The sequence below is a fragment of the Protopterus annectens genome, chromosome 6.part0, assembly GCF_019279795.1.
Source record: "Protopterus annectens isolate FY-2018-M chromosome 6.part0, PAN1.0, whole genome shotgun sequence".
In the NCBI taxonomy this organism is placed as follows: domain Eukaryota; kingdom Metazoa; phylum Chordata; order Ceratodontiformes; family Protopteridae; genus Protopterus; species Protopterus annectens.
In genome coordinates, this window is record NC_056737.1 from 785,860,772 (window position 1) to 785,883,198 (window position 22,427).

General features: G+C 40.2%; 1 protein-coding gene across 3 annotated transcripts in view; it reads right to left on the reverse strand.

The window, feature by feature from the left end:
• The window catches only part of DAAM1 (dishevelled associated activator of morphogenesis 1), a 3,124,549-nt gene that overhangs the window by 2,927,107 nt on the left and 175,015 nt on the right, over positions 1 to 22,427 (reverse strand). Inside the window, exon 2 of one of the 3 annotated variants that reach the window (XM_044074458.1) lies at positions 6,869 to 6,918. The exons of the other annotated variants lie outside the window; for them this stretch is intronic. The gene's annotated coding sequence lies outside the window, so the exon portion shown is untranslated. The remainder of the gene's footprint in view (positions 1 to 6,868; positions 6,919 to 22,427) is intronic. 3 annotated transcript variants of the gene reach the window in all.

Sequence of the window (22,427 nt, forward strand, 5' to 3'; positions counted from 1 at the left end):
AGTGTTCTACTGTCGATCTGTTTACTGTAATGTTTGTTGATGCTGGCTGTCCACCATGACAGCGTGTTTTTACTTGGGGCTCTGGCTTTCATGCTTTCTGGCACAGCTGAGTCTATATACCTATGCAAGTGACTGTACAGGGCTTTAGTGTAAGCTTCGGTGTAGTTACCACTTCCAGCTGGGGCTGGGCTTGGAATGCATTTATACCTTCACCTAGGAGGGTACAGTTTGCCTTGAAGTTTTTTAGTCTGATTTCACCCTTTGAGAGTTCTGGTGTTAGTTTCAGCTTTAGGGCAAGTGATTTGTGGTCAGATTTACCTAACGAGTGTCTGAAAGTTAAGGCAGTGTATCTGTTTGACATGTTAGTGAGGACCAGATCTAGAACGTTTATTCCTCTTGTCTGGGTATGAACAATTTGAGTTAAAGTCAAAGAACTTGGCGCTAGCGTAGGTTTTACAGTTAATGGTGGAATAACTGAAATCCCCCATAACCGGAATGTTCAGGAATATTTCCCTATATTTATTACATAAAATACAACTTGGGGGAATCTAACAAAGAATAATTCTTAAGTGTGTATTACTCCTCATTTTTCTTAACCTGGTCAAAATGTTGTTACATACATACAAATATTTCAAGCATGGGCATTAATGCCTTTCTATCCTGCCAATATACCACAATAGTTGTTCTCATAATAAGTGTCCAGGCTGCTCTTAAAAATATCTAAACTAGTGCTTGCTTTAATGCAATTTGGTAGTCTATCCCACACATCAGCTGCTCTTTCAGAGAACCAATTAGTGCACTTTTCATTCCTATAGAACCTTCTAAATAGGAAATTTGCTTGTATATTCTAGATCACAAATATATTATTCTTAACTCTCAAGCATCCAAATAATCTACAATAAGGATACCTACAGTGGATATAAAAAGTTTACACACCCCTGTTAAAATGCCATGTTTTTGTGATATAAAAAATGATACCACAATAAATAATTTCAAAACTTTTTCCACCTTTAATGTGACCTATATCCTGTACAATTCAATTGAAAAACAAATCTGTTAGGGGAAAAATATAAAAAATAAAAAATGTACAATATGCTGGCTGCATAAGTGTGCATACCCTTAAACTAATACTTTGTTGTGTGCACACCTTTAAAGTAATACTTTGTTGAAGCACCTTTTGATTTAATTACAGCAGTCAGTCTTATTGGGTAAACACCTGACATCAATTAAAGAGACTCTGATTAACCCCAAATAAATTTCAGCTGTCGTAGTAGGATTTTCCTGACATTTACTCAGTTACCTGCTATAGCAAAAGCCATGGTTCGCAGAGAGCTTACAAAGCATCAAAGGGATCTCATTGTTGAAAGGTATCAGTCAGGAGAAGGGTACAAAAATATTTCTACAGCATTGGATATATCAAGGAGCACAGTGAAGACGGTCATCAAAAAGTGGAGAAAATATGGGACAACAGTGATGTTGCAAAGAACTGGACGTCCCTCCAAAATTGATGAAAAGACAAGACAAAAACTGGTCAGGGAGGCTGCCAAGAGACCTACGGCAACAGTGAAGGAGCTGCAGGAATTTCTGGCAAGTATTGGTTGTGTACTACATGTGACAACAATCTCCTGTATTCACCATATGTCTGGACTATGTGGTAGGGTTGCAAGACGGAAGCCTTTTCTTACACTGAAAAACATCCAGGCCCAGCTAAAAACTGCAAAACAATACATCAAGTCTCCCAAACATATGTGGGAAAATGTGCTATGGTCTGATGAGACCAAGGTTGAACTTTTTGGCCACAATTCCAAAAGGTACGTTTGGCGCAAAAACACTTCACATCACCAAAAGAACACCATCTCCACAGTGAAGCATGGTGGTGGCACTATCATGTTTTGGGGTTGCTTTTCTTCAGATGGAACTTAGTAGGCTTTAGTCAAGGTGGAGGAAATTATGAACATTTCCCAATACAGTCACTTTTGGCCCAAAACCTTCAGGCATCTACTAGAAAGCTGAAGATGGAGGAATTTCACCTTCCAACACGACAATGACCCCAAGCATACATCCAAATCAAAAGAATGGCTTCACCAGAAGAAAATTAAAGTTTTGGAATAGCCCAGCCAGAGCACAAACCTAAATCCAATAGAAAATCTGTGAGATGACCTGAAGAGGGCTGTGCACAAGAGATGCCCTCGCAATCTGACAGATTTGGAACACTTTTGCAAGGAAGAGTGGGGCAAATACTGCCAAGTCAAAAAGTGCCATGCTGATCGACTCCTTCCCAAGAAGACTGAATGCTGCAATTAAATCAAAAAGTGCTTCAACAAAGTATTAGTTTAAGGGTGTGCACACACAACCAGCATACTGTAAGTTGTTTTTATTTTTTATATTTTTTCCCCTAACAGATTTGTTTTTCAATTGAATTGTACAGGTTATAGGTCACATTAAAGGTGGGAAAAGTTTTGAAATGTTTCACTGTGGTCTCATTTTTTTATATCACAAAAAACTGGCATTTTAACAGGGATGTGTAAACTTTTTATATCCACTGTATATACTAAACACATTATATACATATATACATATATATATATATATATATATATATATATATATATATATATATATATATATACACACACAAACACAGATATATACATACATATAAGGTTTACTATCAAAATGTTGAAATACATATAGTCTAACGTTCATTTGATCGACCCATATCGTCAACACATGAATATTTTATTTATTTATTTGACACATTTGTTAACTGGAAAGTCCAACTTGGAACAAAGCCAATTTTCAATAAACATACATACATCACATCGTTTCCTTGTGAACTGCTTATCCAATCTCTTTTCCTAATCTTTTCAAACCTCCTCAGACTGATTTTTATAGTTGTGCAATATTTTACATGCCTTACTAGTTATCCCTTTTAACAATAGCTTCTGCTCCAGATTCTACTAAAAATTCTGCAAGAGCAGGTCTTTCACTTAGGATTACCCTACCCGTTTCTCTGCCTATACTCTGATATCAATCCCTGATACAGAAAGCATTCTCTTGTCTGCAGTCCAAATGTCATCTTGGCCTCTTCCCATTCAATCACCTTTCCCTCTGTTATTTGTTGCCAATACCATGTTTTTTTTAACAGTTTTCTCCAGTAAATTGCAACCCCCTGTTGCCTATTCTCTGTACTCCTAAATGCAGTCATCCCCATCGACAAAATCTCCTTTCTCTATTCTTGTGTTGGCTTAGTTCTTAGAATACTTTTTACTATTTTATGAATATAATAATCTGTATGGCTGTAATTTTCCTTAAGGATCTGCTTCTGAAATCCTACTCTCCCAATTTCTTGAATTCCCCCCAACTTCATCATCATCCCTTTTCACTTGTAATTATAGCATTCTGCTTATGTGTATGAGCCTTAACTGTGTGGCTCTAAAATATACCTTCAAATCAGACCATCCTAAACCACGTTGTTCTATTGAAAGGATCTACTTAACCATTTGACCCTTGCCCTCTTTCTTTCCCAGATAAAATTCTTTAAACTCAATATTAATTATTGCCCAAAACTTCTCTTTTGGTTGATCAAATATGTCTGACCTGTATATAAAACTAAAGGGACTAAACATTTTCACTCCTTGTATCTTGCTATCCATATCAATAAACAAGAGCTTCCAGTACCTCAGTTTTTACATATCTTTTGTACAGAACCTTCCTACATATCCGAAGCTGCATTAACCAAATCTTTTTTAATCCATACTCAAATACTTTTTATTTTATCGTGTCTCCATAAATATGGGTACTGCTGTACCTATTCATGTGTGAATACATAATTTACAGATATAGCCTTGATCTTTATTTTTATATGCTGAAAAGACTTAAAACCATCTCAAAATATTCCACAACACAGAGATGTCCTTTTCTGATTTTGCTTGGTTCAAAATAGTATCATCTGCAAATAAATCCAAGTTTTCTTTATTACCAAACCAATCACATCCTTACATTTGAGTCCCTTATTTTCTTTTCCAATGGCTCTAAATACGAAGCAAATAAAGGGGAAAGAGTACACCTCTGCCTGGTTCCTCTGTTCAGACACAACTTGTCAGAGTAGAACTTTACCACTTTAATTGAGGCCTCTGATCTCTCATATATCCTCCTAATTAACCTTATTGTATCAGGGAATGGAAATGCTTCCTTTGTCCTACTCAAAATCCTAACGTACTCTGTCAAATGCTTTATCTGCATCAAGACCCACCAATAACAGTAGTATTTTTTTACATTTTGCTTCCCACTGAACCAACTTTGTTCTATTAATGTTAAGAGTTTCCCACCCCTCCACAAAACCCCACTGATCCCATATCTATCAATGTTGGCAATAACGCTGCCATTCTTTTGGCTCGTATAGATAACCACTTTATAATCATGGCTTAAAACTGAAATTGGCCTGTAATAGGCAAGGTCTGGTGGATGTTTGCCGACTTTAGGTATTTTAGCCACCACAGCTTTCTTCCAGGATGTTGGTACTTCCCCTCCTTTTAAAATACTGTTAAAACAAAACCTTTCAGATTATCATTTTCTTCCTTCCCAGCTTTCAAACTACCATAGAATAAAATCTCCTCCTATCTTTACTGTTAATTGTTGAGCCTCATAGACCAACCTTGGCATACTCAGTCTTCCATGAATATTTCCATTTGTGCTCTTTCCTGATTTCATATTTCATTGCTTATACAAATGTTCAAAAACCCTCTGAAATATTTCAAATACCTCTCTGGTTATTTTTCTTGCTATAAATCACCTAAGCTTGGCATTAACCTTTTCTACTTTCTGTTGCTTAAGACATCGTGACAAAAGTTTTTGTGGTCTGGAGTTATCAAAAAGCTGTTGCTTAACTGCAATATTTCTGAACTCATGCATATTATTCATATATTCCCTTACTTTCTCTTTAGCACTCTGCAGTTGCTCCTCCTCTTGTGAGATTTCCATTATTCTTCAATACTTTAACCTTTGTCAGCCCCTCCAAATAATTCCTGCTACTACTTAGCCATATTTATTTTTCTTTTATTTCTACATTATTTTTAAACTCTACTTTCATTTTATTCCACTCACTTGCCATAACTTCTAAAGAAATTTCTATCTTTCCAAGTAACTCTTGAATAATTTCCACCTCTTCTTTAAATCTCTCTCCTTTTAATAGGTAGGTGGGAAAGTGCCAGTGTCTCATTCTTAGTTTGTTAACCTGCATTTTATCTTAGTTATAACCGGTGCATGATCTGAAACAGTTACTGGATCTGTGTCAAAGCTTTCCCTTAAATGCACGTTCCTATGAACCAATTTTACCTGGTCTAGTCCAGTTATTGCGACTTGGAGAACACGTAAATCCTCTCAAGGTTCCTACTACTGAATTTATGTCTCCATAACAAATACATTTATGTCTTCAGAAATCTACTCGTTTGTTATATTTTCCTGTCTAGGTCTTCAAGATACATCCTCACAGTTACAACCCAAGTTCTAGTCCTCACCAATTAATATTCCCTGCTGAAAACTGATTTCTCCCCAAATTTTCTTAAGCTCCATAACATCAGTTTTAGGTGAGATATAAATATATGTCAACAATCTTCTTCCTTTACCAGTAGCCCCTTACTACCAAAAATCCACCATTATCTTTATGTCCTCTTCTTTGACCACTAAAGCTTCTCTAGCAATTAGCATAAATACTCTGTTTCTTTGTCCCTGATATTCTGCTGAATAACCATTCAGAAATCCTTTATCATGTTCACCTGCTCACTTCTTTCCAAATGGGTCTCCTATAGCATGGCTACATGCTCTCTTACATTTCTGTTACATTTTGTCTATACCTATGAGGCCATTCACATTCTAAAATACTATGGATAGTGTAGCCATTATGATCAGCTATTACTCCCACCTATTATATATGAAATTTTATTTAAATGTCTATTTTTAGCTTTTGTGTTACATGCACCCACTAATATTTGGCAATGTAATCTTTTATGTTTTTTTTTTGTCATCTACATTTGAACCTATGCCACATTTTACCAGACTTTTTTTGGGATTTTTATGAAAACAAAGTACACCCACCCATAACTTAACATAAAATAAATACACAAAACTATGTACATATTCTGATAATGAAGTTTAACCCTCCTGAAAGGAACAATTGTCCCAAATTGGCAGCTGCACCCACAAGCATTACCTAACCTATCAAAGTTATCCATGCTAAGGAACATGCTACAGCCAGTGCTTCAACTTACACCAATTACTGTCTAGTCTTGACTTAGCTTTCTTCCCCTCCTAGATGTGAAATGCTTTAAGAAAACTTTTAGCCTCAAGAAAACATGCACTGGCTATCTTTAAGCAAAACTAAATTATACATTCTTCTAGTAAATGCACTGAACCCTTTAAGTACTAGGAAAGCTGCTATCTCAATCACTTACAATAACTTAGCTTTTATTTTTTTACTAAACTGGTTACCCTTGTATCTTTCAATTTTATGACTCTTCAGCAAACCAAGCCCAGAACCCATGAAATTTACTGCTTGCACCTACAGTCAGCTTGTCTCCATGGAAAGCTAAAAACAATGTACTGCTGTCTTCAACTGCAGACTTCTCAACTCGCAGTGAAAATGTATTTGTTACAGGTAAAACTTTCATTACATTCACAGTGTTCTCATTTTTTTAAAGCCCGCATGCTTTACACAAAATAAAACTTACTGGATTAAGCCATGGGCATTAATCCAGACATTCACCTATGCAAATGTAAGAGAAAACATCTCAACTACATACATTATAGTCTGTACACTTTTACACCCCCAACCCCCACCCCCAACAGCCCAAGATTACAGCATATATACCTTTGTCCAGCCTTTTTCTTTTTTCACTGTAATGCCCACATTTCTTACAACTGAAAGAGAAAAAAGGACTTGTTTACTTTAGTATCTTCATCACATACAATCACTGAAAAGTACAGTTTTGTACCTACCATAAATGTAGATGTCCGAGAGGTATGCATCTGCAGTCCTAACAAATGGGTTGTCCTGGCCTCAGGCAGCCCTTCGGTCGGCCGGATTCCAAAGTCTGGGTCTGGCCTCGGCTGATGTCGCACTTCACCCGACGTCAGAGCTGCAGTTCAGCGGGTATAAAGGCATCAGCTGACGCCATTTTCCTCAGTGTTTCTTGCCCCAGATGCCAGGTGCCCTCTAGGAAGGCTAAATTTGGATAAATGCAAATGTTTCCAAACAATAGAGAGCAAATAGAAATAAACATGTATATACATATATACAAACAAATACACCATAACAGATTCCCCCAGCTAGCTACAAGATGGGCAAATACCCTAGGAGTACCACAGAGGGGAAGGAGGGTGGGTAATCCTGACTGCAGATGCATACCTCTCGGACATCTACATTTATGGTAGGTACAAAACTGTACTATGTCCTTCAAGGATGCATCTGCAGTCCTAACAAATGGGTAGAATACCATAGCCAAACTGTGAGAGGAGGTAATAATTAGATTATGGTGTAGTTAAGATCCCTTGCAAAACAGCAGTGGCAAAACCTGATCGGGATCTGGAGTATAAGGGTAGATTATAATGCTTGGCAAATGTATGCACGGAGCTCCAAGTAGCAGCCTCTAAAATGTCTTTGGTAGCCACTCCTCGTAAAAAAGCAGTAGTAGTGGCTGTAGCCCTTGTGGAGTGAGGTCTGATGTTTTCTGGAGTTGTCTTTCCATGGTAAGAGTAACAAAATCTAATGCAATTTCCTATCCACTTTGAGATTGTCTGTTTTGAAATTGCTTTTCCTTCCATTCCTGTTGCATATGCTACCAGTAGCTGGTCAGTTTTTCTATTGCTCTTGGTTCTGTCCAGGTAGTAGCACAATTGCCTATGTACATCCAAGGTATGTAATAATCTTTCTCCCTGTTCTGTGGGTTGGGGAAGAATGTAGGTAGGTGGATAGCTTGGTTTAGAGATACCCTGGAGACCACCTTTGGCATAAAAGTAGGATTAGTTCTCATGGACACTATCTTGATGGAAGATAAGGAAGGGCTGTACTGCCATTAATGCCTGCAATTCAGAAACCCTTCTTGCTGAAGTGATTGCAAGCAGGAAAGCAGTTTTCCATGATAAGTACTGTAATTCTGCTGTTGCTGCTGGTTCAATAGGAGGGAGTGTCAACTTTTCCAGCACAAAGTTCAAGTCCCATGCGGGCAATGGTGGCTTCCTTGGTGGCTTTACATTTTTAATTCCTCTCAGAAACTGCCTGAGTAGAGGATGAGAGAAGACTGGAGGGTCCATGTTGTATTCTGCTGAAATAGCTGATGCATGAATCTTAATGGAAGAATAGGACAGGCCATTGTGGAAAAGTTCTGCCAAGTATTCCAGGATGTTAGGTATGTTTACCAGTGACGCATCTCCTTTAGCTGCACTCCAAATGAGATATCTTTTCCATTTTGCTGAATAAGTTTTCCTTGTTGAGGGTCTGCGAGCCTCCAAGATAATGTCTTTAACCCTTTGAGATAAATCTGGGTTATTTTGTCTTATGCAATGTTCCAGGCAGCTAGCTGCAACGTTTTCAAGTTTGGATGCAGGGTTTTGAAGTTGTTCTGTGTTAGCAGTAAGGGAACTAGGGGCAGAGGCCATATTTGTTCCCGAGACATACTCCTCAGTAATGGGTACCAATGCTGCCTCGGCCAGTCTGGAGCTATCAGGATGATCCTTGGGCGGTCTTCTTTGATCTTCAATAGCACCTTGTGCATCAAAGGAAGAGGTGGGAATGCATATGCTGTCAGGTTTTCCCAACTGAAAGATAGGGAGTCCACCTTCCAAGCCAGAGGGTGGTATTTCCTTGTGCAGAATTTTTTCAATTGGTGGTTGTGTGGGGATGCGAATAAGTCTATTTCTGATAGTCCCCATTTCCTTGTAATGGATTTGAAGATGTCTGGATGCAGCATCCATTCGTGGGCATCCATGGTAGTTCTGCTTAGGATGTCTGCTAGTATATTTTCTTTTCCTGGTACAAATATTGCCTGGAGCTGAATGTTGAAGCTCAGGGCCACATTCCAGAGGTCCATTGCCATCCGGCATAGAGGGTATGAATGTAGGGTATGAATGAGTGCCTCCCTGTTTGTTGATGTACCACATAACTGTGGTGTTGTCCGTCCTTATCAGCAAATGACCCTGTTGAAGAAACGGTCTGAATGTCTGAATTGCCAGTTTTACTGCCAGCATCTCCTTTTGATTTATGTGTAGGTTCAGCTGGTCTTGTATGCACTTGTCCAGCATGTGTGCCCCCCAACCGAGGTCTGAGGCGTCCGTGGTGATAGTCTGGCTTGGTTGAGGGCTGTGGAAGGGCAGTCCTTTGTTCAATTGACAGACCTGAGCCCACCATTGGAATTCTTGCTTCAGGCATGGAATCATTGGAATTTGGGTTTCTAGGCTGTGCTTGTGCTGAGACCATAAATTCCTTGGGTACCATTGCAACTTCCTCATATGTAGTCTGGCATGTGGAATTAATATTATGCAGGATGCCATGTAACCCAGGGCTTGCAGGACTTTCCTTGCTGTTAGCTGGTTCTGCGTTGTTAATGCCATGAAATAGAGAGGAAGGTGCTTCTGCTTTTCTGCTGTGAGGGATGCCATTTGATTTGATGTGTCCAGTTCTGCACCCAAGAAAGTTATCCTCTGGGATAGTATCAGCCTTGACTTTTTTTATATTGACTGTGTATCCCAGGGCTTGTAGCAGATGAATGACCTTTTTCAAATCTTTTGCTAATTTGTTTTTGTTGTCCGCTTGTAACAGGCAGTCGTCCAGGTAAGGGTAAATTTGAATTCCCTGAAGCCTGCAATGAGCAATTACTGATGCCAGGCATTTCGTGAATACTCTGGGCAGTAGATAAGCCAAAGGGCAATGCTGAGAATTGATAATGCTCTGATCCTGCAAGAAATCTGAGGTATCTTCTGCAATTTGGTCGTATGGGGACGTGCAGGTATGCCTCCTTGAGATCTAGAGTTACCAGCCAAGACTCCTTGCCCAGCATGGGAAGAAGCTGCTGTAGGGTCAGCATTTTGAATTTTGGAACAATGAGATATGTGTTCAGAGCGGACAGGTCTAGAATAGGTCTCCATTGGTTTTCTTTTCTTGGCACCAGGAAAAGTCTGGAGTAAAATCCTTGCCCTTGTTCCATAGACGGTACCTTTTCTATAGCTCTCATCCTTATTAAGTTGTCTATTTGTTCTAGAGCTTTTGTCTTTTGATTTGGAGGTAGGTTTGGCATTCCTCTCTTCCTTGGTAGAGTATGGAAGTGAAACCTGTAACCTTTGTCTATTGTCTGTAAAATCCATTTGTCTCCTGTGATGTAATGCCAGTTTACTGAAAATAAGGCTAGCTTTCCGCCTAAGGGTGCATCTAGTTGTTCCCTGGTAGGCGGTCTCAGAGCCAAGTCACTGTGATTGTCCTGTGGAAGTGGTAGTGGCTGGATCTGTGGCAGTACTCGCTGGTTGTTAGGCTGCCACTGGCGTCCCTGTAGGCACCTCTGGATTGACCCCTGCCTCTTGGGCCTATTCCTGCCTCTCTGTGCTCTGGTGGTGTCTGGAAAGGACCAATTCTTGGAAGGCCAGTTCCTACTAAACCTTGGAGGCTGGACCTGTAAGAAATCCTTGACTGTCTGGACAGATTTTGCTTTCTCTTCCACCTTCTTCAGCACCTGCTGTGCAGGTGAGCCAAACAAATTATGCTTATCCATGGGAGCATCTAGGAGCTTTGATTTTACATGGTCTGGTAAGGACTGCTCTTTTAACCATGCATGCCTTCTGATCACTGTACCAGTGATAGCTGATCTAAAGGAAGCCTCCAGTGCATCATAGCCGCATTTTAAGGAATGATTACTGACCTGCTGTATGTTATGTACCATTTCCTGAACAGACTTTTTGTCTAATGGTTCAGGCGAGGACAGTTTTTTAGTTAACTGGTCTAACATAAATTCCTGATACTGAATCATGTGGAATTGACAGTTTAAGGCCCTAGCCGAAAGAGTAGCAGAAGTATAAACTTTTTTACCCCATCTCTCTAAGGCCCTAGATTCCCTTTCAGAGGGGAGGGTTTTTTTGGCAGAGGTAGCTGCTACAGCCTTGGGTCCCTGTGAAATAGTTTCAGGATCTGCAAAAGGAGCCTTATACAAATGATAATGTGTGTCCGGAACCCTGTAGTACCTGTCGGGCTTAGCAGGGGCCGGAGAAAGTGAATCAGGGGCAGTACAAGCATCACTAAATGCATCATCCACAACAGTAAGTACTGGAGGAATGGCTGAAGGCCTATGCTGTGGCAAATGCAAAAAGGTCCTAAGCCTTTTCCTAGCGTCTGAAAAATCCTGGCCCTGCCATTGAAATTGTTCCCTCATAGCATGCAAGGTTTCCCCAAAAGAAAATTCCTCAGGCGGAGAGGCAGAAGGAATGGAGTCTTCTGCATCAGAGTCCTCATAAGGAGAATAAGGGCCTTCTGGAGGGTTTTTATTTTCTGAATCATCAGAAGAGTAATCTGAAGAAACTGGCTCAGGGGGCTCTGCTCTAGGCCTCTTCTCTGGAGGTGGGTGAGAGGCCCTGTCAGGGTGAGGTTGGGATCTCCTGATCAAAGAAATGAGATCCTCTGCTAGACTAAGCATTTGAGTGCTAGAGCTAGGCCTGTGAGAGGGGGCCTTAGTAGGCACAGTCTTGGTTGATTTTGCTGCTTTAGCCCTGGCAAAAGCCTTAATCGACATGGATGCAGGGGGCCTAGCAGCTCCACGTGCAGGAGTGGATATATCTAAAGGGATAGTATCAGATAAATCCTGTGAACCTGTAAGAGCAGGTGGAATTTCAGTAGCAGATTCAGCCATGCTGGATGAGGCCTCGGTGGGAGGCAAGCTTTCGGCCGAAGGAAGAACCGAGGCTCGGTTTCAGCGAAACCGAGACACTTGCGGTTGACTTAACGCGGTTTCGGGCGAAACCACGGACCGCGAGTGTCGGTCCTTTTCCTTGCGCTATTTAACTTATTGTGTAGTCGTGGTTTCCGACGGCATGTTTTATGCAAAAGCGGGCGAAAAACTCCTCAGCAAATTCCGACCGACGTCTAAGTGTCCGTCGGTTGAAAGAAGCACAGGCTAGACAGGCTGCTACGTCGTGGTCTGGGCCTAAACAAGGTAGGCAGTAAGAGTGGAAATCTTTATGAGGTATTTGTTTCCCACAAGTTAAACAGTTATTCACTTTTTTCTGACATCGGCTGACGCAAGAAAGAGTCCCCAACGGGGTACTTAGCTTTTTAGAAGTCTTCGGTAGTAGCAATCTCTGGTTCTGACCGACCGGCACTTGCGAACAGCTTCTGCTTCGGGCGCCACGCGGCAAGAAAGACTGAGGAAAATGGCGTCGGCTGATGCCTTTATACCCGCTGAACTGCAGCTATGACGTCGGGTGAAGTGCGACATCAGCCGAGGCCAGACCTAGACTTTGGAATCCGGCCGACCGAAGGGCTGCCTGAGGCCAGGACAACCCATTTGTTAGGACTGCAGATGCATCCTTGAAGGACATCTGCTTTACTATATAACGTGCAACTTGCATCATAAAATGTTTTAAAGCAATATTGTTAACAAAAAAAAATGTTTCACTTGGTTAATTTTTCCCCTTTTAGTGCAATTCCAATTAATGACGAAGTGGGGTATGCTTTTTATTCCTTCCACAAGTTTAACAAAGTCAACAAGAGTCCAATCTTTCTCAACCACTTTCTCTTGTAAAGCCATAGTTCACAAATGTGATTAATGCTTTACAGTCTCACATTTACTCACTAATTTTACTATTGCTGGTCTTCTACATGTTCATCTCCATCTCCCAAACCCAGACTCGGGTTCAAATCCAGTGTGCTCCCTATACTTCTAACCAACTCCTGGACTTTTGTCTGTCAAGCATCTTCCTTTGGAAAACTGGAAAAGCTTTTACTAGCAAGTCTCACTATGAATTTCATCAGCAGCAGAATGAGAAGCAAACTCCCTTCTGTTTGATGGCTCGCTTTTTTGTTGGACAAACTACTGCATTTCCTTAACAGCCTGTTCTGCATCAAAAATTACTTTAATCATCGAAGAAAATGTCTGAAAACAGCTGGCTACAATTTGAATCTCATCTGTTTTTCGGCATTCCCCGATTACTGGCATAAATTTGCATCTCTTCTGCCGTAAATACAGTGAATAACCATTTTCCATAAACTCGACAGACTCCATTTTTAATACTTTATCTTTCTGCCTTGGTTTTTTCAGTATCAACTATTGCTGTTGGTATGACTGCATCTTTGCTAGTACAAGTCCTGGTTGTTTTCTTATGGCCAGGTTTGGAGCATACACACAATGTGCCCTTTCAATTAACAAATCCTGCTGTGGAATACAAGTTCAGAAGTCCATTTACTTTTCTGTCCTTTCCTAAAATTAATTCAGTCTGTTCCTTCCAGTTTCATTGGTACAACAGGAACATCTCAGTTTTTCTGTGTGTTGGACAAATAAAAATCAGTTTTCTTCTACCTGGTTTTGTACAGGCTCGTGAAAGGACAAATGCTTTGCTTTACACAATACAAAAGAATACACTTTGTGTGAACTCCCCCCACATACACACACAAAATTCAGCCAAACCCTCTATTCAGACACTTAAATATCCACTGTAAGATTATCACCTGTTAAATTGACAGACTTGCATCCAATGTATTTACCACTTTTGGAACAGACTTCCTCTATACATTCAAATCAATTGCTTCTCTATTTATCTTCTAATCCAACCTTGATGACTTGATGAGCAGCCACAAGTTCATGGCCTTGTACTAATGCAAATCATTCTCCAACATAATTACACCACCCTCATCACTTCAAGGGTAGCATGCTTAAGCTTCTCCATGGTCTTTCAGGCATAAGCTCGGTATAAACCTACGAACAGTCTTTTTAGGCTTACTGAACTTATTCAGAGTTTTTATGTTAGAGAGAACAGGCTTAATATTAAATGTTGGTCCAAACCTGTAAACTATAAGGATGACAGAATTCAGGCTTCGGTGAATGCTGCTCTTCTAACAATGTCTTGCCCAGATGTATGCTAACAATGTCTTGCCCAGATGTAAATGGAGAGAGGGTTGTGAGCTGAACTGCATAAATGAACAGAAGCAAGACTGTCTTGTCTAAACTGGAAGTACAACAGTAATGTTGCTTTGTGCTCCTTTGTGAGCATCACTTTCTGAGGTACTGCTAATGGAGAGAGGGCGAATACCCACGGAAAATTCTAAGAAAAAAATGTCCTGTGTCCAAGTGTTCTAGTGATGAATTAGGGAATACTACCTAGGAAGCTGAGTGTTCAGATATGCAGCAAGTAAATCTACTTTGGGCATGCCCAGGATACTTGGTTTTACAGAAATTAGTTTTTTTTTTTTTTTTTTTTTTAAACTAGTCATATGCTATCAGTGTCTGTCTGCTAAGAGAATCTATCACACTCTGTTGCCCTAAATAATGAAGTGCAGCCAAGAACAGTTTTGAGCTTGACTGCCAAGCCAGCCCAGTGGTGTACTGGGATAAAGCCCTGATGACCCAGGACTGAGTAGCAACTCAGATGTCTTCTGGAGCTGGCATCAATGATGGACATGCCCATTCTAGACAGGAAGGGATATAGAGATATGCTGGAGCCAGATTTCTTCCTCAGTCCTGATTTGGGGGGGGGGGGGTGCCTCGGTGTGCTGGTTGGCTGAAGGCATGTAACTGCTCTAAGGCCTTGGGAGGGCACATTCCCAAAGGCCACACCTCACTGTCCTCCAGTCTACTGAACAATAATGTCAGCATGCTGTGGGTAGGGCTTAGGGATAAAGCCCTTGGTGTTCTGATTAGTGCAATTGTCGCCATCTCTGCTCTGTACTGGACCACCAATGATGGTCTCAACCAGGTGGCGATGCTGGTACTCACCAGGATGTCCCTAGTCTCTTTTTACTGGTCAGGTAGCACTGAAAGAAGACTGCAGCTATGGGAGAGAACTAAGCAGCAGATGATCAGGCTAAGGAGTGCTTGGGGGATGAGGGGGTGGAAACCCAATTTTTTGCTCGATTGCCAACTGACAAATTAGCATTTTCTCCAAAGAGTTGACAAGACCTTGTGATTCCTTACTTGGTGATGTAACATATCTATGTTAATCTGGAGTAGCCCTACCTGAAAGCTGTCCTAAAAACACTACAGTGTTCCTTCAATACATCATCTCTTAAAGTAATGAAGAACTCTCCCCTGCAAAGACAAACACCCTCCACAGACAGGTTCTTGAAGTGAGCTCCTATAAATAAGAACAACCTAAAGATTCTGCTGTCAAATGCCATTAAACTGAACAGACAAGTGCCATTTCTTTTACGTAGACTGGATTTTGCACCAAAGGTACTACCTTTCCTGAAAAACTCAAAACAGAGAATCATACTTAAGTGATTTTGTTGCCCAATGTCACATTCTTTAGAGATAATACAATTTCTAATACACTTGGTGTTGTCTTTTTAGTGTTACATAAATTTGATCTTAATATCCAGTCAGTGAGGATTTCAAATATGAAGTCTTGCATAAGGGATTATCAGAATGTACGGTGAGGTATGATGCAAAAAGTTTGTTCATATTTGACAAATTTGGTACATTTCTCCAAGCTCTTTCTTTCGGAACAGAAATATAGAATATAATTCTGTACCTTCTTAGTGATCTATTACTCACTCACTGCATTAACTAAATTTCTGTGGCATCGTAGTTGGCATACTGTCTCGTTACTGATGGAGTAACTGGCCTGCATATCTTATCTGTTTCAACATGGGTTTTTAATCATATTCTTCACTTCCTTTCACATCTCAAACATGTACAGCAAAGGGGTGAATGGGCAAAAGATGCCCATACATCATGTATATATACATGTATGCATGCCACTTAACAGGCCAGTGTCTAATCCAGGAGTGAGTCTTTGCCTTGTATTCACTGCTTGCTGGGACAGCCTCCAGCTCTCCAGTGACTCTGGACTTGGCATCAATTTATGAACTAATGGCTGAAGCAACTGTTCTGCTACCTCTAATGCAATCTCTGCCTGATTAGATAAACATGAGGTTCTGAATTCTACTGGATAACCTTATGAAATGCTTTAAAGAAACCTCTGCATGAGTTAATAGTTTTCTAGTATCACAAAAGTGAAAAATCTCTCTCAGGAGGGTACACATAGGACAGGATTGATAGGTTGATCGAGCTACAGTCACACTGGTCTTCTCTGTTGTCAGTACCAAGCTTTGTAAGAAGAGAGGAAAAGCAGCTTTAGATTTATTTTCCATTTGTTCTTCAATTTCTCCAAGTGTCTGCAACCTTGGAGTTGATATATATGCAGATCGGAGGTTGGGAATTGTCCTCACACCTGGGAGTCCAGGGGTGGATGCTTACTTCCCTGCAAAACAAATGCTTATGATTACTGTTCAATTTGCTGTCATTACTCTGAAATGCAACTTTTTATAGCTTTAAACATTTTGGTATGTACAGGTTGATGAAACAAGTAGGGATTTCAAATAGATAATCCTGACTAGGGACAAAATATGAGGTATGCATACGACAAGACTTCTTATACATGCCATCCTTGTGCCACCTATTGCTAAAATCTAAGATGGTATACAACAAATGCTGGCCTTTGCAGGAAAAAAAACACACCAATGAAAAAAATTGCTGGACCACCAAAACCTCACTGCAAAATAAACCCAAATGTTAAGGGCATACCACGCAACTGTGGTCTTAATTGATAGCTGACACCACCTCATCTGAATGCTACCCATGAAAAAATATTTTCTATGAACATGTCCCTGTACAAAGATTCTTCCTTTGATAAAATATCTTGATTTTCCTTACTGATTTCACACATACTTCTCAGTTTAATACTCATACTGTACTTACTTTACACTACCAAAAACCTATCTTCACCACCTGAATGGACAGTGAACCTCAAACTAGCTAGACGAGTATTGCTATCCATCATACCTATGTGTCAATAGCGTGCAATACGTGTATGTATACACACACACTTTTGCTAACCAAGTTACATTACCCAGCAGCTTGCATACTACTACTGACTTGATTCTGAGGTTATTTCAATACCAGAGGTACATACAATGTCTTTCACTACTACACACCATATGAATACATTATGGTGATGAAGCCAGACACGCCAACTGTAGCTCCGTGCATGGACTCCAATTTTAACTTTGATTTTAGGTATATGCTCATGAATGTTCATATGACAGTTGCATATTGGCTGCCTCTTAAGTTTAAGGATGAAGCTTTTCCCCCTGAGCCACTCCTGTAGATGGGCTATGCTACTGGTAATGTTTCAGTCAGCAAATGCAATAAAGGAATATCTTACTCTGTAGCTTATGTGATGAGCAGCAAACAAGCTATATTCAGCAGTCCATGAATAAAATCTGGCTTAATTTTCCCCAAAGCAAGTCATACAATCACCAGGTATGCCAAAGCCACTTTCTGAAACATGCACACGAGACACTAGCCCACTAGCAAAAAGAATACCTCATTCAAGTATCAAGCCCCTAAAGCAGTGTACACTGAGTACCACTGTTAGGGGAGTTACTCAGTTACAGATCTGTAAAACAGATATGCACTTAAAGTTTACCAAGGGCATATAATTGTAGACTGTTGAAGCATATACTACAAAAAAATGTTGGGACTCCAATAAAAACAAAGCCGAACTATAAGAGGAAATGGAATTTCTTACAAGTAGTTGGCGGACTTTCACAAGTTCCTATACACACACAACAAAAGGTTTTGCTCACTACATTGCTTTACTGTTAATTTGAAGTTGAATGAATGATTGTTTTTCTGGATTCCATCACAGTAGTATCTAAAGTTAACATTTATAGACATGAGACTTTAATCAAAATATGGGGACGCCATAGAGAAGCTGGACTAAATTTTTGAGAAATGGTGCTGAATTATTTCAATGGCCATGTATAGAAGTTGCATTTTATTTTTTATGGGACAACTGGGTATTCTTACTGAAAGCAGCACATTCAGAACGAAAACCAGTACTCGCTTTTCTCAAAATCAATTAACAGCCTGAATGACAATTTCAGTCTGCATTACCATATTCCTACATATGTGAAATATTTCAGAGAAAGTAATTAATACACACAGATCAGGCTACAGCAACAAGTCAATCTACTTAACAGCAGCACAAGGAGGAACAGGGATAACAACACTGCATTGCAGCCAGTGTCTTAAAATTTAAGATACTTTGAACTACAGCCACATTTGCAAAATTATACTCATCATGCATGTGGTCTACACCCAACAAATGTGAATCACAAAATGAATTCAAAGCACTTTCCATCATCACGATATTTATATTTTTCTCCCACCTGGTAAACCATGGTACATTAGACTCTAAAAAGAACAGATGATTGTAAAGAAAATCCCTGTATGACTTATGGTTTGCTACCATTAAGTTATCTGTCCCATTTGCTACATTAATCTATTAATCTACTCAGAAACGGCATCAGGATATGCTTCATTAAATGTTTTCTCTTTGTAAAATTCTAAACAACTTGCTTACTAACCATGAAAGTACCGTGTGACACATTTGTTGCTATGGGGAGCACTATGATTTTATAAACAGTTACTGTGTGGTTAACAGCAAACTGTTTTCTGATGTTTTGCAAACAGAACTTAAGGACTCTCAAATTGTGCTGGAAAGAAAATATGAATATGGAAAAATGGAACTATGCACATCGTGTGTGTATGTATGTATATGTATATATATATATATATATATATATATATATATATATATATAAGAGAGATATTACACACACCCATACACACAATTATATTTTTAGTCTGGCAGTCAATTTTTTTGTGCGTGTGCATGTGTTTGAATCATGCTGCTTTTTCTGGCTCTTATCACTAACCACATGCCTGCATCTAAGTTGTGGACATGGAGTTTTGTTAACAAGCAGGCAGATTTCATATATTTTTTCAAAGAAGGGCAAATAAATGTATACGTGCTGCAGTCCATCAGTAAATAAATTAACTGTGGTCAATAGTGGTTAGCCCTTACAACTTTTTGTTTTATGCTGCGCTTTTCTAGCATAACAGACAAATTTCCTGCAAGTACTGTAACCATGAGTCACTGCAAATCTGACAGAGCAGAATGCGATCACACAGTTGTACTTTGCTACAGTAATGCATTAAACATACCAATGGTTTTCATTTTTTTTTTTTGAAACAGTGTTTTGAGTATAAAAGAACTTAGACAAAAATTTGTCTACCTTTGTCCTGACCAATTAAAACTTAAGTTTTAATTCCCTTTTCAGTACAAGTTCAATAGCAAATGTGAGAGAGCACACAAGACTTTGTTATATCCGAGTGTGTGTGACAGAATTCATGTGTGGCAAAGTGCGTGCATGTGTGACATAGTATGCGCACGCGAGAGAGAGTGCATATATGAATGTCTGTGTGTGTGTGTGTGTGTGTGTGTGTGTGTGTGTGTGTGTGTGTGTGTGTGTGTGCCTGTGTGTATGCCTGTGAAAGAGAGTGCGAGTGTGCATGAGAGCATGTATGTGACAACTTGCACTTGAGAGAGTGCATGTGAGAGAATGTGTGAGAATGCAAGGCAGTGAAAGAGCATGTGGACAAGCGAGTGCGAGCGAGACAGCATGTGTGACAGAGTGCAAGCACATGTGAGAGAGCAAGCGCTTGAGTGAGTGCGCCTCGGAGTGAGAGAGCCTGAATGAGAGTGTGTGTGAGAGAGAGAGAGAGTGTGCGTGAGTGCGAGAGAGTGCGCGAGAGTGTGTGTGAGTGCGAGAGAGTGCGCAAGAGTGTATATGACAGCGTGTGTGCATGAGACAGAGTGTGTGAGAATGTGAGAGCATGTCTGAAGGGTGAGTGTGCATGTGAAAGACTGTATGCATGTGTGCGAGAGAGACAGAGGGAGGGACACTGTGTGTGTGTGTGTGTGCGTGTGTGTGTGTGAGAGAGAGAGAGAGAAAGAGGTGCGTGTATTCGAGGGTGAGCAAGCACGAGTGTGCATATGCGAGAGTGAACGAGTGACAGTCGGCTTGCATGCGAAGTGTGTGCAAGAGTGTGTGTTGCATGCAATGACATTTAAGAAAGAAGTTATTTATCTTTCTTAAATAATGTCTCTGTACAACAGTGCTATAGAGTTCCACTGTGCTCTTTCCTGTTCTGTGTTTGTTGATGTACTGTGCATGCATATGGGACTCACGTTCCCACTCCTGCACAGTACATCACTGCTGTTCAATACACTGTTCAACAGTAGCAAAGGAGAAGAGAACCTCTGTGAATTATTATTATTATTTTTTTTTTTAACTATAAAAACTGGAAAGCTCAGAGGTATGACCTTCTGCTGAGACAGTGGACAAACAAGGAAAATCAAGTACATTTATTTAGTTTTGTAGAACATACCTGATTTTTCTTGTATTTGGTCTGCCCTCCATATATAACTCTCAATATCTTAGCTCAAGAAATGTGGGCAATTTCTTAAATAATGGGGAACAAAGGTCTCAAAATAGGGACAGATCGTAAATGTTGCTCTTATAAACTTAGAAAGCTGCTAGAATAAAATGATTTGTGTTAGCATGCATTGTCTAAAGATATGAAGTATGAAACTCAAATGCATGTCATTTAATGATTTCACTCCTCAGTGATTTGTCAGAAAAAGTACAGTTTTGTACCTACCATAAATGTAGATGTTCGAGGATTCCATTGCTGCAGTCCTTACTATTGGGTATAGTCCGCATCCAGTCGGCCCGAATACCAGAGTATAAGGCTGACGTCGGTCAGGGCGCATTAGACTGACGTCAGTACGTCAGGGTACTAATGCGCATGACCGGCGTCATATCCTCAGTCTTTTCTTGCCCCAGATGTCAGAAGACCCTAAAAAGACAAGGCCCAAAATACCTGCACCAAAACATGAACAATATATACAAAAATATAAGCACGTAAACTCACCTACACAACCACCCCTAAACACAGAGGGGAAGGAGGGAGGGTATTGGACTGCAGCAATGGAATCCTCGAACATCTACATTTATGGTAGGTACAAAACTGTACTATGTTCTTCGCTTTCCATTGCTGCAGTCCTTACTATTGGGTAGAATCCCAAAGCAGAGGTAAGGGAGGCTGGCAAATCATGAAGAAGCAGGAGCTGACAACATGCCTTGCAAAACAGCTGTGGCAAAACCAGCCCTAGACTTAGAGTAGATAGGAAGGTGATAATGCTTAGAGAAAGTATGCACTGAACTCCAAGTAGCTGCTTCCAAAATATCCTTAGTTGCCACCCCCCTTAGAAATGCTGTTGAAGTGGCAGTAGCCCTAGTGGAATGAGGCCTAATCCCAGCTGGAATCTCCTTGCCATGATGGGAATAACAAAATGCAATGCAAAAGCCAATCCACCTAGAAATAGTTTGTTTTGACACAGGCTTGCCCTGTGAATTCAAAGCAAAAGAAACAAACAACTGCTGAGACTGCCTAAAATCCTTAGTCCTGCTTAAATAATAACGTAATTGCCTGTGTACATCTAAAGTGTGCAAAATCTTTTCCCCTTTATTTTGGGGTCTGCATAAAAAGTAGGCAAATGAATAGTTTGGTTTAAAGCCACACTAGAAACCACCTTAGGCATAAAGGAAGGATTAGTACGTAATGATACCCTATCCTTATGGAAAATCAAAAATGGCTCTACTGCCATAAGGGCCTGCAACTCAGACACCCTTCTTGCAGAAGTAATAGCCAACAGAAAAGCAGTCTTCCATGACAAGTATTTCAATTCAGCAGTAGCCGCAGGCTCAAAAGGTTGTAGAGTAAGTTTTTCCAACACAAAATTGAGATCCCAAGCAGGAGTAGGAGCTCTACGGGGGTCTTATATTCTTTGCCCTCTAAGAAACTGCTTGAACAAAGGATGTGAAAACAATGGTGGGTCACAATCATAGTGAGCTGAGATTGCTGCAGCATGAATCTTAATGGAAGAGAAGGACAGACCCTTGTCCAGTAACTCAGTAAGATATTGAAGAGCCATACTCAAATTAGGCTCAGAAATCTCCAAATTCTTTGCTTTACTCCAAAATAAAAATCTCTTCCATTTTTCTGCGTACACTTTCCTTGTACTAGGTCTTCTAGCTTCCATAATCACATTTAAAACTTGTTGAGGAAGTTGAGACCTGCTGTGTTTCAACACAGAATATGCCAGGCTGTCAGATGAAGAGAGTGAAGCTTGACATTGAGCAGATGACCGTCCTTCTGGGATAACAGATGTGGAATCAAAGGTAAAGGCCATGGAGGCTTCTTTACCAGACTCCGTAGTAGTGGGTACCAGTGTTGCCGAGGCCAATCTGGAGCTATCAAAATCAT